This window comes from Triticum urartu, chromosome 2A (assembly GCF_056163025.1).
Source record: "Triticum urartu cultivar PI428250 chromosome 2A, HENAU_Tu73, whole genome shotgun sequence".
Lineage (NCBI taxonomy): Eukaryota > Viridiplantae > Streptophyta > Magnoliopsida > Poales > Poaceae > Triticum > Triticum urartu.
Genome location: NC_141874.1, coordinates 762,331,014 through 762,349,703, shown reverse-complemented (window position 1 = coordinate 762,349,703; position 18,690 = coordinate 762,331,014).

The following is an 18,690-nucleotide window of genomic DNA, read 5'->3' as shown; positions in this document are numbered from 1 at the left end:
TCAAAATAGAGGAAGAGTTGCCGCATTGTTCCTCCACCACCGCAATGTGATGGGTGACCGATGGAGAGTTAATCTCCCTTTGATCGGGTTTAAGCCCAATCCAATCATAGTCCGTGGCGACACCCAAGGCGGCGATGTGATCCAATAGTTCGTTTAGGGAAGAGAGCTCTATTGGATCCATCTGCTCGGCGAATTCCGAGCCGATGTGGAGGCTGTTTTTGACGACCCGAGAAGTCATCATCGGTGCAGCGGCCGAACAGGCAGTCATGACGAAACTGCCTAGACGGAGAGTTTGGCCGACAGCCAGAGCTCCCCCGGCGGTAATGTTGTTATTAACAACTAGATGAGGAATCCTTCCTTACGGCGACGTCACAAAGGAACTCTCAATGAAAGCACCAATGTCGGTGTCAAAACCGGCGGATCTCGGGTAGGGGGTCCCGAATTGTGCGTCTAAGGCGGATGGTAACAGGAGGCAGGGGACACGATATTTTACCCAGGTTCGGGCCCTCTTGATGGAGGTAAAAACCTACGTCCTGCTTGATTTATTCTTGATAATATGAGTATTACAAGAGTTGATCTACCATGAGATCGGAGAGGCTAAACGCTAGAAGCTAGCCTATGGTATGATTGTATGTTGCCCTATGGACTAAAACCCTCCTGTTTATATAGACACCAGAGGGGGCTAGGGTTACACAAGGTCGGTTACAAAGGAGGAGATATACATATCCGTATTGCCTAGCTTGCCTTCCACGCCAAGTAGAGTCCCATCCGGACACGAGACGAAGTCTTCAATCTTGTATCTTCATAGTCCAACAGTCCGGCCAAAGGATATAGTCCGGCTGTCCGGAGACCCCCTAATCCAGGACTCCTTCAACCCCCGAACACCTTCAAGCGTGTCCAGAGTAAACTGCAACAGGATCGCCTGGCACGTTCAGAGCTCGCCTAGCAATTCGGCCCCCGTCTCAGTCCCAGTCAAGCGACAAAATCCGTGTCGCGTGTACATAATTATGCACTGAAAATACCATGGACATAGGCGGGGGCACGATCAGGGCACGTCCAACAATGCGGCTTAACCGCCCTAGGGGTTGTATATCTTTATCATTTCTTTTTTCTTTTAGGGCCTAACTCTCTGGAAGCCCTTTCCGGCAGTATGATTGCCAGACACATTACAGGAAGGAACAACCAAGGCGGCAAGAAGCTAAGATGTACACGGGAACCCCCAGGTGATCTCTAATAATAATACCCGCTTTCTACTATCCATACGCAGCTTGCCCTTGGATAGGACCACTACTAGGAAAAGGCCTACTAATGGCGCACCGGTTTTGCCTACTAATGGCGCACCACCGGTGCGCCATTAGTATCACGCCACTAGAATTTTTTATTAATGGCGCACCACTGGTGCGCCATTAGTATCTGGTATGCTAATGGCGCACCAGGCAGTGCGCCATTAGTTTTGCCCATGGTGCGCCACTAGTGTCTGCTATACTAATGGCGCACCACATGGTAGTGCGCCATTAGTAACAATTTTTTTAATTTTTTTTCTTAATCTCAGGTCACTATTTCACCTATGAGATATCCAACACATATATATACAACAAGCATCCATATAACAATCATAGCCAACACACAAGTTCCATCATATATACATACATAGCCAACACACAAGTTCCATCATATATACATACATAGCCAACACATAGTTCCATCGTTACACATTACAAAAGTTTCACATTGTTCATCCAACACCGTTATCCATCAATTCACAAAAGTTTCACATTGATACAAAATAAAAACACAAATGGAAAAGAAGCACTCCATCCATGCAAGCTTCCGTGAATTAAATCAAATCTGCAAAATAATAAACAAGATGTTAGAAGAAGACTAGAAGAATACTAGAAGAAGAAGAACACTAGAAGAAGAATAAGAAGAATTTTGGAAAAGAAGAAGAATAAGAAGAAGACTATAAGCTTATTATGTAAACTTGATCATTTTGTGCTAACATAAGTTATTTTGGAGCTAACCTATAGGAAACTAAGCATATAAGCTCTAAATTAGTATATTAGAGCCAACTTAGGTAAAATGAAGCTAACCTATGTCATTTTGGAAAAGAAGAAGAATAAGAAAAAGCTATAAGCTTATTATGTAAACTTGATCATTTTGTGCTAGCATAAGTTATTTTGGAGCTAACCTATAGGAAACTAAGCATATAAGCTCTAAGTTAGCATATTAGAGCCAACTTAGGTAAAATGAAGCTAACCTATAGGAAACTAAGCATATTAGAGATAACATAGGTAACTAAGTATATATATATATCATTTTGGAGATCTGACATACCTGACAAAGTTCAGTTCTCATGCATTGTTCTTCTCCTTCTCCTTCCTCAGCCTGATGCGCCAAGAGCGGCGAGGCGGTGGAGGCAGTGGGATGTAGTCTTCTACCTCAATTGGCGTGGTCATGTCGCCCAGCTGTGGGATCGCCGGCGCCACCACCGGTGCGTGGTCATTGTCAGGCACCACCACCATCGCGAGGCCACCTTCAGGCACGACCATCGCTAGGTCATCCTCAGCCAACTCCATCTCTTGCCCATGGTCAGCCACCACCATCTCTTGCCCATGGTCAGCCACCACCATCTCTTGCCCTTGGTCAGCCACCACCAGCGCTAGGTCATCCTCAGCCTGATGCCCATCGTCATCCTGCAGCTCCTCATCCCCACTCTGCTCCTCTTCTCCCTCACTCCAGTCCGGATCATCCTTCTTGTTGTCTATGCTGCTGCCAGAATCGCTGCTGCTTTCGCTACAGCCATAGTCACTGCTGCTTTGGCTGTAGCCAGTGTCGCTGCTGCTGCTCCCATTACCTTTCCAAATGCAACAATGACCATTAACAATCGATGTGAGACAAAGCCAAATGTAGAGGAATAAGAAGAGGCAGAACGTGCCGGCATCATCATCGTCAGCGTAGCGCATGCGACACATAGTCACGTTGAACACCTTCACGATGAGCATGGTGGCGTCGTCGTCGTACCTGAAGAGAAGGAAGTACCCCAGCCGCAGGTCGTAGGCATGGTAGAACTTCTCCCACCCACGAGACAAGTACATGTGGCCCTCCTTGATCACCAACTCCACATCCCACTGCCTGCGAAACCCGCTGCCGGCCTGTTGCAGCTTCACATTATTTGGCGGATCTTCACCCATCAGCATGTTCATAAAACTGTCAGGCAGCCTCTGCAGTTTGGGGCAATGGGTGATGTAGCAAACAACAGATATCATAATGAGATGGGTGAAGGGGAGATCTCTCGTTTTATATACCTGCGTCATGGATGATACTGAAGTCCCAAGTATGATAGTGAAGAACTCGGAAGCATCCAACTCGTACTGCGGTGTCGCAGAGCGGCGGTGGCTGCTTCCCGCCATCTCTGATAAGCAGCAGAAGAGACCAATTAGTACCCTTACAACAGATCATAAAACATGCATGATAACGGGCATTAGTCGCAAGTACCCCATATGTCCTATTTTTAGCAAAGTCATGCTAAAATTCACGGAAAATTTCAGCATGACCTTTGCTGAAAATAGGACATATGGAGTACCCGAATTTGCCGGAACCGAAATTAATCGACATTCCGGCAAACTCAAGGGCCTCTCGGGGTGCCTGCAAAATCATTATCCCCGCGTAATGAAGTCGCCAATGGGTCATTTCAGAAGATCACAAGTAGCATCATCACAAGTACAACATCATCACAAAGACAGCAGCAGGGATATTTTTATGATACAAGAAGAAAGCAGCCACACCTACAGTAAAAACAAGCAACTACACACACAGGAGTTGTAAAATATCCCTGCTATTCTTTTTTACATAAACATGTAATTAGTCAAGACAACTTCTCTCATATTTTTAAACTTACATTTATTTTAATCTACGGTAGAGACATGACATCATCACCCTCCAGAAAAAACCAACAAATATGGCATCAGAAACATATGTGCCACCTGTCAGAAAATATAGAAAAGAAAGCACATAGTTATAAAGATTAGTATTCGAGACTTTGTAGCGAGCTCTGGTTTCTCTTAATGGCAATTTGGGTGAACCTTTCCATGCAAAAAAAATTAAACTGTTATACAGATTTTGGACCCCATCATATGCTAAGCAGGTGTGATGGTTCAGGCTTAATATGAAGCAAGCAGTAGATGAGGTGCAAACAAACATTTTTTAAACAAATTGTGGTGGGATATTTCAAGACATTGCGGTTCGAGTGCTTCAGAATGGCTGTGAGATGAGAACTACATACAATCAGATCCTCTTGACTATAGTACAGCATAAACTGAAGGATAAAAAGGGTGTTTGGATTCAGTTAACTGAATATGCTACTCTAGTTCCTGGAGTTGGTTACTTAATTATGTCTATTCCCATTGGTCTGGCTGACCTTTGGGTAATAGCTACTTATACTTGTTGTTACATGTTACTGCTGTTATATATACTTACAGCAGCACTGCTAATGATACTAGCCCAAGTGCTTGTGGGTGTGGTGTCCTATTTGCAGAAAAATACCACGTGTAAGTGGAGTGCAGTGTTCTGCAGAAGCAGATGTTCAGTTGGGTGCTACCCTGTCTATTTCTTCTATGTTATCCTTATACTCTGCTTAAGAATAGATGCTACTTGTCTTGGCTATATTCTGCTTTCTTGTCTATTTTTCCATCCCTCTCTCTTCTATTAAACTAATAAGAACAGATGTTGCCTGATCTTATTGCCTATGATGCTGGTCTGAGGCCTCTCTGGGTTCTAAAGTTATTTTTGTGGCTCCAAGAACTCCTACAAATCGTGTGATGCATGACACAACCTTTCCGTGTGAATTTTTCTGTAACTGTACCTAACTGTACCTAACAGAAAAATTTACTTGAGAATCAACAAAAATTTACAAGCCATGGCCATGGTCTCCACTCCCAAACCCTAACCCTATTTACAAGCCATTTTCTGTAACTGTACCTAACTGTCACCTGCGTGGTGGTGCCCTACACAGCGGTCGTTGAGCTCGCGCGGTGTGGTGAGCTCGCTGGAGATGGACGGGCCCTGCATAGTGGTCGAGACTCAGAGCAGAGGTTGAGGGCAAGAGGAAGAAGAAGAAGAAGAAGAAGCAAGTGGAGGGGAGGGGCTCACCTGCAGTCGAGGGAGTACACGGCGCCGGCCTGGCTGAGCTGAGGTAGGGCAGAGCAGCGCGTGGACAGCGGCGTCGCGTGGCCTGGCCGAGCTGGCGGTCGTCGTCTCCTCCTCCTCCGGCTCGGGGCGCGGGGGAGCTACAGTGGTGGGGGGCGTGGGGGCGGCGGCACAGGGGAGCTGCAGTGGTGGGGGCGCGGGGGGCGTGGGGGCGGCGGCGCGGGGGAGCTGCAGTGGTGGGGGCGCGGGGGCGTGGGGGCGGCGGCGCGGGGGAGCTGCAGTGGTGGGGGCGTGGGGGCGCGGGGGCGGGGGGCGGGGCGGCGGCGGCAGGGGACGGAGGGGGCGTGCAGGCGCGGCGGCGGCGTACGGTTGGTGCAGAGGGGGCAAATTAGGTCGAGTGGGGAGGAAGGGAGGGAGGGGAATAGGTGGAGTGGGGGGGAAGCTTACTAATGGCGCACCCAGCAGCGGTGCGCCATTAGAATGTTTTTTTATTACAGTTCGAGCCCTTAGGTTATATTCCACCTAACCCAATCTACATCAGAACCTGCCCACTAGCCCGACTGGTCAGCACGCAGCACACACACTAGAGGTCCTGGGTTCGATTCCCAGGCTCCCTAATTTTTATTTTTATGCATTTAAAATGTTGTTTGATATTTATTTGTTTTTAAATATGTTCAAACTTGTTTAAATCATAACAGTAATATTTTTTTATAAAAACAGTAATAATTTTTTTAAAATATGTTCAAATTTGTTATTTGAAAATATTTATGAATATGAAAAAGGTGGAGTGGAGGGTGCGGTGGGTCATCGGCGACGGTGGAGTGGGGGAGGGTGCGGGCCGGGGGTCGGCGGCGGCGGCCGATGGAGCGGGGGAGGGTGCGGTTGATCGTCGGCGGCGGTGGAGCGGGGAGGGTGCGGTTGATCGTCGGCGGCGAGGGGGACGTCGATGTCCCATGAACACTGTTTTCGAAGACCCGGGATCTCTATCTAGCTGGCGATACGTTGTGTCATCCATGCACCTTACGCATCCAGAAAATCCGTGGACTACCTGCCCCGCGAGATAACTGTAACCGAGATAGTCGTGTAGTAGTGCATTTAAAATGCTGTTTGATATTTATTTGTGTTTAAATATGTTCAAACTTGTTTAAATCATAACAGTAATATTTTTTTTATAAAAACAGTAATAATTTTTTTAAAAAATATGTTCAAGTTTGTTATTTGAAAATATTTATGAATATGAAAAGGTGGAGTGGAGGGTGCGGTGGGTCATCGGCGACGGTGGAGTGGGGGAGGGTGCGGGCCGGGGGTCGGCGGCGGCGGCCGGTGGAGCGGGGGAGAGTGCGGTTGATCGTCGGTGGCGGTGGAGCGGGGGAGGGTGCGGTTGATCGTCGGCGGCGAGGGGGACGTCGATGTCCCATGAACACGGTTTTCGAAGACCCGGAATCTCTATCTAGCTGGCGATACGTTGTGTCATCCATCCACCTTACGCATCCAGAAAATCCGTGGACTACCTGCCCCGCGAGATAACCGCAACCGAGATAGTCGTGTAGTAGTGAAAAAATATATATATATATATATATATATATATATATACTAATGGCGCACCGCGTAGTAGTGCGCCATTAGTTGTTTTGCAAAAAAAAAGAATTAAAAAAATTCAGTACTGGCGCACTCCTTGTCCGGTGCGCCATTACTAGTTAGAACTAGTAATGGTGCACTTCGGTCGGACGCGCCATTAGTATGTATGTAAAAATGAAAAAAAATTATCACTAGTGGCGCACCTTTTGTCTGGTGCGCCATTAGTGTCTTCCACACTAATGGCGCATCACCAACAGGTGCGCCATTAGTATATAGTAGTGGCGCACTACTTCCCTGGTGCGCCATTAGTGTCAATCCTATCTATAGCCCTTTTCCTAGTAGTGGACATTTCGAATAGTCCTACTTTCTGCTTATTGCACTACATATACGAGTACACTTCGACGTATTATTTAAATAACAATGCATAGCATTAGTCTATTATTGCATTATTCATTCTTTTTTTCCTTTATGTCCATTTACGACAATCCGCACCCGTAAATTCGGGTACGGTCAGTATGCCAGGGGCTTTTGTTTACCCCATAATACGGCGCGAGAAGTCCAAACACTTTCGACAGTGCGGCACCCCGAACTTACAGCATTATATGCATCAGCTCCGAATCATGTCTTGGGTCAATAGTTGGGTTTGCCTGGCTCCCATGCTTTGGTACCTTATGTTCCGCTATATCGGCTAAGGTAGCGGTGGGAGAACTACTGCGATTGTGTCCCGGTTCTTCCGGACGAGCACCTCAGTAGAGAAAGCCAAAAACTGACTGTCATGATAAGGCGAGAGACTGGTCGCTGTTCGAGAGGTCTCGAGTCCTTAAAGACTTTTTCCGCTTCGGGCGAGAAGTCGGCCTTGTCCGGCTTAGGCGTGTATAGCGCCCCAAATTTGGCCTTCCGAATACCAGGGGCTTCGCCAAAATTTAAATTTGTAGACTTCTATGGCTAAGTGAGAGTGATAAAGCATTATAGTCCGATTGCCTGGTTCGTTGCGCTGAACACCTCCCTTGAAGGACCCAAAATTGGGGTAAAGAGTGCTCAGGTTTATCCCGAACACCCCAGTACTAGTTACATGGGGGCAGAAGCCGACGACTGGCCAACTCTCAGATTTTATAAACGGCCGCACAGAAGGTAATATTTTAACTTAAAAAAGTGTCGCATGGCGCAAATGAACTCGTTTCATATTACAGGATCACATGAGCATGTTCATTCAAAAATTACATCCTTGGCACACTCATCCGCCACAGGCGGGAACCCTTTAGGACACTATCATAGTACATCTCGGGGCAGCGATGCTCCTTGCCCTCTGGCGGCCCCTCCTTCACCAGCTTCACGGCGTCCAGCTTCGCCCAGTGCACCTTTGCCTGGGCAAAAGCCCTGCGCGCACCCTTGATGCAGACGGACCGCTTTATGACTTCAAGCCGTGGGCAGGCGTCGACGAGCCGCCTCACCAGACTGAAGTACCTGCCGGATAGGGGCTCGCAGGCCACATCCAGACTATAAGGCCCTTCATGGCATGTTCGGCCTCCTTGTGAAGCTCGACCAATTGCTTCAGCTGAGACCAGAACAACTTCTCCGTCGAGCTCCCCTCCTCATCTCGGTAAAACTCCGCGGCATCCAGTACACTACGGGGAAGATCTGCAAACGCTCCTGGAGAGCTCCGAACTCAGGTAAGAAAAAGGAAAGTTTCCTTCACATGCTTGCTTTGCATAATGAATGCCTTACCCGCTGTTATCTTCTTCACCGTATCAATCTCCTGGAGGGCCTTGTGGTCTTCAGCCTTGGCGCTCCGGGCGCTTTCGAGCGCCTTCTCAAGCTCGAACTCTCGCGTCTTAGAGTCAAGCTCCAAGGACTCGTGTTTCTTGGCGAGAGCCTCGAGCTCTTGCTGCACCTCGCCCACTCGGGCTTCTTGTTTCTCCCGCTCAATGCGCTCCTCGGCCGCTTTGTCTTCGGCCTTGGACAGTGCCTTCTTCAGGGTCGCCACTTCGGTTGTGGCCCCTGGGAAATTCATGATGATCCTATTACTTTACACCCGAACTTCTTTTATTTCATATAAGCAAGGTATTGCTTACCTTTGCTCTCCTCGAGCTGCCTCTTGGTAAGGCCAAGCTCGTTCTCGGACCGCTCCAGGTCCTGCTTCAGCGCAGAGACCTCCGCAGTACGTGCGGCAGCGGCCAGCAGCGAAGCCTGCACATACACATAGATATATTCTGATTAGACTCCTGAGTCATCATTTGATCCTATATTCAGCCTTTCTACTCGAACGCCGAACATAGCATCAGGGGCTACTATCTATGTGGTAACATTTTCTCATATTTTGATTGCTTACCTCAAAGCCTGTTAGGAGGCTGGCGCAAGCTTCTGTCAGTCCGTTTTTGGCGGACTGAACTTTCTCGATCACCGCACTCATGATAGTACGGTGCTCTTCATCGATGGAAGCCCCGTGAAGCGCTTCTAGCTAGTTGTCCGGTGCCTCTGGATAGACAGAGGACACCGGCACGGGCGGCTTGCCCCCCTTAACGGGGGGTCGCCCACCGGAGTCCGGAACCACCAAAGATTCTGGTGCAGTGTTCGGCTGGGGGCCGAACCTGGAACCCATGGGAGTCCGGCTCCCTTTGCGCCCAGGGTCTGGAAGGTCGCCTTGAGGCGCCCCCAGGACTGCCTCCCCTTGGCCCGGTGCCTATTGAGACAACACCTCAACGTTGTCCGCAGGGCAAGGAGTGGAGGCGGTCGGAAGAGAACCGTTGTTCATATCCGACGAGTCCAACAAACCGCTTGATGAAGTTACGTCGAGATGAGCTCGGGACAGACTGCATAATCATGTTCGGCATTAGAAGAAGCAGTGCAATAAAACATACCACGAATTACTATGATGTCCGGATACTTACGACTTCGCCAGGGGCTTGAACCTGGGTAGCCACTCATCGCCGCTGTAGGCGGCCGTCGTGGAGCAGTCCGGAGGGAGGGTCTTGCCCTTCTTGGACCTTTCGGCCTCCCCGGTTGGGTCGGCCTTCCTTTTCTTGTCTCCCCCGACTGGAGGGGGAGAACTTTCCTCTTCCTCCTCCTCGTTTTCATGGGAGGAGGGCGCGTTGGAGTTATCGGACAATGAGTCCGATACAACCTTGCGCCGGAGACCCTTTCGGGTCCCCGCGACCTTCTTCTTGGCCTTCTTCACCGACACCTCGTAAGGTGCCGGAACCAGCATCTCCGTCAGGAGAGCATCTGCAGGATCTTCCGGCAGGGGGGCGGGGCAATCGATCTGCTCCGCTATCTTCACCCAGTCCTGTTAAAGGCATGGAAGGCTTAGATCCCGCACATGATTAAACTGGGGCAAATAGATACCCTGTGAAATATAAAAACTTACCGGATTGGCATGGCACTTTGCGCTGAGTCCGCAGTCCTCGGTGAGGGAAGGAGGTACCTCGGCGCCCTTAAACAGCACCCTCCAGACGTCCTCGTGCGTTATGCCATAGAGCTCTCGCAGCGTCTGGTGCTTGGCCGGGTCGAACTCCCACAAGTTGAATACCCGTTGTTGACACGGGAGAATCCGGCGGAAGTGTTGGGGAACGTAGTAATTTCAAAAAAATTCCTACACACACGCAAGATCATGGTGATGCATAGCAACGAGAGGGGAGAGTGTGATCTACGTACCCTTGTAGACCGACAGCGGAAGCGTTAGCACAACGCGGTTGATGTAGTCGTACGTCTTCACGGCCCGACCGATCAAGCACCGAAACTACGGCACCTCCGAGTTCTAGCACACGTTCAGCTCGATGACGATCCCCGGACTCTGATCCAGCAAAGTGTCGGGGAATAGTTCTGTCAGCACGACGGCATGGTGACGATCTTGATGTACTACCGTCGCAGGGCTTCGCCTAAGCACCGCTACAATATTATCGAGGATTATGGTGGAAGGGGGCACCGCACACGGCTAAGAATATGATCACGTGGATCAACTTGTGTGTCTAGAGGTGCCCCCTGCCCCCGTATATAAAGGATCAAGGGGGGTGCGGCCGGCCAGGAGGAGGGCACGCCAGGAGGAGTCCTACTCCCACCAGGAGTAGGATTCCCCCCTTTCCTAGTTGGAATAGGATTCGGGAGGGGGAAAGAGGAGAGAGAGAAGGAAGGGGGGGCGCCGCCCCCCTCTCCTTGTCCTATTCGGACTAGGGGGGAGGGACGCGCGGCCCAGCCCTGGCCACCTCTCCTCTCTTCCACTAAAGCCCACTAAGGCCCATATACCTCCCGGGGGGTTCCGGTAACCTCCCGGTACTCCGGTAAAATCCCGATTTCATCCGGAACACTTCCGATATCCAAATATAGGCTTCCAATATATCAATCTTTATGTCTTGACCATTTCAAGACTCCTCGTCATGTTCGTGATCACATCCGGGACTCCGAACAAACTTCGGTACATCAAAATGCATAAACTCATAATATAACTGTCATCGAAACCTTAAGCGTGCGGACCCTACGGGTTCAAGAACAATGTAGACATGACCGAGACACGTCTCCGGTCAATAACCAATAGCGGAACCTGGATGCTCATATTGGCTCCTACATATTCTACGAAGATATTTATCGGTCAGACCGCATAACAACATACGTTGTTCCCTTTGTCATCGGTATGTTACTTGCCCGAGATTTGATCGTCGGTATCTCAATACCTAGTTCAATCTCGTTATCGGCAAGTCTCTTTACTTGTTCCGTAATACATCATCTCACAACTAACTCATTAGTTGCAATGCTTGCAAGGCTTGTGTGATGTGCATTACCGAGAGGGCCCAGAGATACCTCTTCGACAATCGGAGTGACAAATCCTAATCTCGAAATACGCCAACCCAACATGTACCTTTGGAGACACCTATAGAGCTCCTTTATAATCACCCAGTTACGTTGTGACGTTTGGTAGCACACAAAGTGTTCCTCCAATAACGGGAGTTGCATAATCTCATAGTCATAGGAACATGTATAAGTCATGAAGAAAGCAATAGCAACATACTAAACGATCGGGTGCTAAGCTAATGGAATGGGTCATGTCAATCACATCATTCTCCTAATGATGTGATCCCATTAATCAAATGACAACACATGTCTATGGTTAGGAAACATAACCATCTTCGATTAACGAGCTAGTCAAGTAGAGGCATACTAGTGACGTTTGGTTTGTCTATGTATTCACACAAGTATTATGGTTCCGGATAATACAATTCTAGCATGAATAATAAACATTTATCATGATATAAGGAAATAAAATAATAACAATATTATTGCCTCTAGGGCATATTTCCTTCAGTCTCCCACTTGCACTAGAGTCAATAATCTAGATTACACAGTAATGATTCTAACACCCATGGAGCTTTGGTGCTGATCATGTTTTGCTCGTGGAAGAGGCTTAGTCAACGGGTCTGCTATGTTCAGATCCATATGTATCTTGCAAATCTCTATGTCTCCCACCTGGACTAGATCCCGGATGGAATTGAAGCATCTCTTGATGTGCTTGGTTCTCTTGTGAAATCTGGATTCCTTTGCCAAGGCAATTGCACTAGTATTGTCACAAAAGATTTTCATTGGACCCGATGCACTAGGTATGACACCTAGATCGGATATGAACTCCTTCATCCAGACTCCTTCGTTTGCTGCTTCCGAAGCAGCTATGTACTCCGCTTCACATGTAGATCCCGCCACAACGCTTTGTTTAGAACTGCACCAACTGACAGCTCCACCGTTTAATGTAAACACGTATCCGGTTTGCGATTTAGAATCGTCCGGATCAGTGTCAAAGCTTGCATCAACATGACCATTTACGATGAGCTCTTTGTCACCTCCATATATGAGAAACATATCCTTAGTCCTTTTCAGGTATTTCAGGATGTTCTTGACCGCTGTCCAGTGATCCACTCCTGGATTACTTTGGTACCTCCCTGCTAGACTTATAGCAAGACACACATCAGGTCTGGTACACAGCATTGCATACATGATAGAGCCTATGGGTGAAGCATAGGGAACATCTTTCATTTTCTCTCTATCTTCTGCATTGGTCGGGGATTGAGTCTTACTCAATTTCACACCTTGTAACACAGGAAAGAATCCTTTCTTTGCTTGATCCATTTTGAACTTCTTCAAAACTTTGTCAAGGTATGTGATTTGTGAAAGTCCAATTAAGCGTATTGATCTATCTCTATAGATCTTAATGCCCAATATGTAAGCAGCTTCACCGAGGTCTTTCATTGAAAAACTCTTATTCAAGTATCCTTTTATGCTATCCAGAAATTCTATATCATTTCCGATTAGCAATATGTCATCTACATATAATATCAGAAATGCTACAGAGCTCCCACTCACTTTCTTGTAAATACAGGCTTCTCCAAAAGTCTGTACAAAACCAAATGCTTTGATCACACTATCAAAGCGTTTATTCCAACTCCAAGAGGCTTGCACCAGTCCATAAATGGATCACTGGAGCTTGCACACTTTGTTAGCTCCCTTTAGATCGACAAAACCTTCCGGCTGCATCATATACAACTCTTCTTGCAGAAATCCATTCAGGAAAGCAGTTTTGACATCCATTTGCCAAATTTCATAATCATAAAATGCGGCAATTGCTAACATGATTCGGATAGACTTAAGCATCGCTACGGGTGAGAAGGTCTCATCGTAGTCAATCCCTTGAACTTGCCGAAAACCTTTTGCGACAAGTCGAGCTTTGTAGACAGTAACATTACCGTCAGCGTCAGTCTTCTTCTTGAAAATACATTTATTCTCAATTGCTTGCCGATCATTGAGCAAGTCAACCAAAGTCCATACTTTGTTCTCATACATGGATCCCATCTCAGATTTCATGGCTTCAAGCCATTTTGCAGAATCTGGGCTCACCATCGCTTCTTCATAGTTCGTAGGTTCGTCATGATCTAGTAGCATGACTTCCAGAACAGGATTACCGTACCACTCTGGCGTGGATCTTACTCTGGTTGATCTACGAGGTTCAGTAGTATCTTGTTCTAAAGTTTCATGATCATTATCATTAGCTTCCTCACTAATTGGTGTAGGTGTCACAGAAACAGGTTTCTGTGATGTACTACTTTCCAATAAGGGAGCAGGTACAGTTACCTCGTCAAGTTCTACTTTCCTCCCACTCACTTCTTTCGAGAGAAACTCCTTCTCTAGAAAGTTTCCGAATTTAGCAACAAAAGTCTTGCCTTCGGATTTGTGATAGAAGGTGTATCCAATAGTTTCCTTTGGATATCCTATGAAGACACATTTCTCCGATTTGGGTTCGAGCTTATCAGGTTGAAGTTTTTTCACATAAGCATCGCAGCCCCAAACTTTCAGAAACGACAACTTTGGTTTCTTGCCAAACCATAGTTCATAAGGCATCATTTCGACGGATTTTGATGGTGCCCTATTTAACGTGAATGCGGCCGTCTCTAGAGCATAACCCCAAAACGATAGCGGTAAATCAGTAAGAGACATCATAGATCGCACCATATCTAGTAAAGTACGATTACGATGTTCGGACACACCATTACGCTGTGGTGTTCCGGGTGGCGTGAGTTGCGAAACTATTCCACATTGTTTCAAATGTACACCAAACTTGTAACTCAAATATTCTCCTCCATGATCAGATCGTAGGAATTTTATTTTCTTGTTACGATGATTTTCAACTTCACTCTGAAATTCTTTGAACTTTTCAAACGTTTCATACTTATGTTTCATTAAGTAGACATACCCATATCTGCTTAAGTCATCTGTGAAGGTGAGAAAATAACGATATCCGCCACGAGCCTCAACATTCATCAGACCACATACATCTGTATGTATGATTTCCAATAAATCTGTTGCTCTCTCCATAGTACCGGAGAACGGTGTTTTTGTCATCTTACCCATAAGGCACGGTTTGCAAGTACCAAGTGATTCATAATCAAGTGGTTCCAAAAGCCCATCAGTATGGAGTTTCTTCATGCGCTTTATACCGATATGACCCAAACGGCAGTGCCACAAATAAGTTGCACTATCATTATCAACTTTGCATCTTTTGGCTTCAACACTATGAATATGTGTGTCACTACTATCGAGATTTAATAAGAATAGACCACTCTTTAAGGGTGCATGACCATAAAAGATATTACTCATATAAATAGAACAACCATTATTCTCTGATTTAAATGAATAACCATCTCGCATCAAACAAGATCTAGATATAATGTTCATGCTTAATGCTGGCACCAAATAACAATTATTTAGGTCTAATACTAATCCCGAAGATAAATGTAGAGGTAGCATGCCGACTGCGATCACATCGACTTTGGAACCATTTCCCATGCGCATCGTTACCTCGTCCTTAGCCAATCTTTGCTTAATCCGTAGTCCCTGTTTCGAGTTGCAAATATTAGCAACAGAACCAATATCAAATACCCAGGTGCTACTGCGAGCATTAGTAAGGTACACATCAATAACATGTATATCACATATACCTTTGTTCACCTTGCCATCCTTCTTATCCGCCAAATACTTGGGGCAGTTCCGCTTCCAGTGACCGGTCTGCTTGCAGTAGAAGCACTCAGTTTCAGGCTTAGGTCCAGGTTTGGGTTTCTTCTCTTGAGTAGCAACTTGCTTGCTGTTCTTTTTGAAGTTCCCCTTCTTCTTCCCTTTGCCCTTTTTCTTGAAACTAGTGGTCTTGTTGACCATCAACACTTGATGCTCCTTCTTGATTTCTACCTCCGCAGCTTTCAGCATTGCGAAGAGCTCGGGAATAGTCTTATTCATCCCTTGCATATTATAGTTCATCACGAAGCTCTTATAGCCTGGTGGTAGTGATTGGAGAATTCTGTCAATGACGCAATCATCTGGAAGATTAACTCCCAATTGAATCAAGTGATTATTATACCCAGACATTTTGAGTATATGCTCACTGACAGAACTGTTCTCCTCCATCTTGCAGCTATAGAACTTATTGGAGACTTCATATCTCTCAATCCGGGCATTTGCTTGAAATATCAACTTCAACTCCTAGAACATCTCATATGCTCCATGACATTCAAAACGTCATTGAAGTCCCGATTCTAAGCCGTAAAGCATGGCACACTGAACTATCGAGTAGTCATCAGCTTTGCTCTGCCAGACGTTCATAACATCTGGTGTTGCTCCAGCAGCAGGCCTGGCACCCAGCGGTGCTTCCAGGACGTAATTCTTCTGTGCAGCAATGAGGATAATCCTCAAGTTACGGACCCAGTCCGTGTAATTGCTACCATCATCTTTCAACTTTGCTTTCTCAAGGAACGCATTAAAATTCAACGGAACAACAGCACGGGCCATCTATCTACAATCAAACATAAACAAGCAAGATACTATCAGGCACTAAGTTCATGATAAATTTAGGTTCAATTAATCATATTACTTAAGAACTCCCACTTAGATAGACATCCCTCTAATCCTCTAAGTGATTACGTGATCCAAATCAACTAAACCATGTCCGATCATCACGTGAGATGGAGTAGTTTCATTGGTGAACATCACTATGTTGATCATATCTACCATATGATTCACGCTCGACCTTTCGATCTCCGTGTTCCGAGGCCATATCTGTATATTCTTGGTTCGTCAAGTATAATCTGAGTATTCCGCGTGTGCAACTATTTTGCACCCGTTGTATTTGAACGTAGAGCCTATCACACCCGATCATCACGTGGTGTCTCAGCACGAAGAACTTTCGCAACGGTGCATACTCAGGGAGAACACTTCTTGATAATTAGTGAGAGATCATCTTATAATGCTACCGTCAATCAAAGCAAGATAAGATGCATAAAAGATAAACATCACATGCAATCAATATAAGTGATATGATATGGCCATCATCATCTTGTGCTTGTGATCTCCATCTTCGAAGCACCGTCGTGATCACCATCGTCACTGGCGCGACACCTTGATCTCCATCGTAGCATCGTTGTCGTCTCGCCAATCTTATGCTTCCACGACTATCGCTACCGCTTAGTGATAAAGTAAAGCATTACAGCGCGATTGCATTGCATACAATAAAGCGACAACCATATGGCTCCTGCCAGTTGCCGATAACTCGGTTACAAAACATGATCATCTCATACAATAAAATTTAGCATCATGTCTTGACCATATCACATCACAACATGCCCTGCAAAAACAAGTTAGACGTCCTCTACTTTGTTGTTGCAAGTTTTACGTGGCTGCTACGGGCTTAAGCAAGAACCAATCTTACCTACGAATCAAAACCACAACGATAGTTTGTCAAGTTGGTGTTGTTTTAACCTTCGCAAGGACCGGGCGTAGCCACACTCGGTTCAACTAAAGTTGGAGAAACTGTCACCCGCTAGCCACCTTTGTGCAAAGCACGTCGGGAGAACCGGTCTCGCGTAAGCGTACGCGTAATGTTGGTCCGGGCCGCTTCGTCCAACAATACTGCCGAACCAAAGTATGACATGCTGGTAAGCAGTATGACTTATATCGCCCACAACTCACTTGTGTTCTACTCGTGCATATAACATCAACACATAAAACCAGGCTCGGATGCTACTATTGGGGAACGTAGTAATTTCAAAAAAATTCCTACGCACACGCAAGATCATGGTGATGCATAGCAACGAGAGGGGAGAGTGTGATCTACGTACCCTTGTAGACCGACAGCGGAAGCGTTAGCACAACGCGGTTGATGTAGTCGTACGTCTTCATGGCCCGACCGATCAAGCACCAAAACTACGGCACCTCCGAGTTCTAGCACACGTTCAGCATGATGACGATCCCCGGACTCCGATCCAGCAAAGTGTCAGGGAAGAGTTCTGTCAGCACGACGGCGTGGTGACGATCTTGATGTACTACCGTCGCAGGGCTTCGCCTAAGCACCGCTACAATATTATCGAGGATTATGGTGGAAGGGGGCACCGCACACGGCTAAGAATATGATCACGTGGATCAACTTGTGTGTCTAGAGGTGCCCCCTGCCCCCGTATATAAAGGATTAAGGGGGGGGGTGCGGCCGGCCAGGAGGAGGGCGCGCCAGGAGGAGTACTACTCCCACCGGGAGTAGGATTCCCCCCCTTTCCTAGTTGGAATAGGATTCGGGAGGGGGAAAGAGGAGAGAGAGAAGGAAGGGGGGGCGCCGCCCCCCTCTCCTTGTCCTATTCGGACTAGGGGGGAGGGGCGCGCGGCCCAACCCTGGCCACCTCTCCTCTCTTTCGCTAAAGCCCACTAAGGCCCATATACCTCCCGGGGGGTTCTGGTAACCTCCCGGTACTCCGGTAAAATCCCGATTTCATCCGGAACACTTCCGATATCCAAATATAGGCTTCCAATATATCAATATTTATGTCTCGACCATTTTGAGACTCCTTGTCATGTGCGTGATCACATCCGGGACTCCGAACAAACTTCGGTATATCAAAATGCATAAACTCATAATATAACTGTCATCGAAACCTTAAGCGTGCGGACCCTACGGGTTCGAGAACAATGTAGACATGACCGAGACACATCTCCAGTCAATAACCAATAGCGGATCCTGGATGCTCATATTGGCTCCTACATATTCTATGAAGATCTTTATCGGTCAGACCGCATAACAACATACGTTGTTCCCTTTGTCATCGGTATGTTACTTGCCCGAGATTCGATCATCGGTATCTCAATACCTAGTTCAATCTCGTTATCGGCAAGTCTCTTTACTCGTTTCGTAATACATCATCTCACAACTAACTCATTAGTTGCAATGCTTGCAAGGCTTATGTGATGTGCATTACCGAGAGGGCCCAGAGATACCTCTCCGACAATCGGAGTGACAAATCCTAATCTCGAAATACGCCAACCCAACATGTACCTTTGGAGACACCTGTAGAGCTCCTTTATAATCACCCAGTTACGTTGTGACGTTTGGTAGCACACAAAGTGTTCCTCCGGTAAACGGGAGTTGCATAATCTCATAGTCATAGGAACATGTATAAGTCA